This window comes from Colobus angolensis, unplaced genomic scaffold (assembly GCF_000951035.1).
Source record: "Colobus angolensis palliatus isolate OR3802 unplaced genomic scaffold, Cang.pa_1.0 Scaffold38, whole genome shotgun sequence".
In the NCBI taxonomy this organism is placed as follows: Eukaryota; Metazoa; Chordata; class Mammalia; order Primates; family Cercopithecidae; genus Colobus; species Colobus angolensis.
The window spans coordinates 7376368-7376721 of record NW_012117154.1 but is presented as its reverse complement, the minus strand read 5'-3'; the positions used below and the strand labels follow the sequence as shown (position 1 = coordinate 7376721).

The 354-nt window shown below is 52.8% G+C and overlaps 1 protein-coding gene across 1 annotated transcript in view; it reads left to right on the top strand.

The window, feature by feature from the left end:
• The window catches only part of CSTB (cystatin B (stefin B)), an 8459-nt gene that overhangs the window by 7141 nt on the left and 964 nt on the right, over window positions 1–354 (top strand). The window lies entirely within an intron of this gene.

Genomic DNA, 354 nt, shown 5'->3' with positions numbered 1-354 from the left:
AAGTGATCCGCGTGCCTGGGCCTCTCAAAGTGGTCGGATTACAGGTGTGAGCCACCACACTTGGCCTTTTTCTTTGAGATAGAGTCTCACTCTGTTGCCCAGGCTGGAGTGCAGTGGCATGGTCTCGGCTCACTGCAACCTCTGCTTCTGCGGTTCAAGTGATTCTTCTGCTTCAGCCTCCCAAATAGCAGGGACTACAGGCACCTATCACCACATCCTGCTAACTTTTCTATATTTAGTAGAGACAGGGTTTCACCACGTTGGCCATGCTGGTCTCGAACTCCTGACCTCAAGTGATCCACCCACCTCAGCTTCCCAAAATGCTGGCATTACAGGCATGAGCCACCCTGCCTG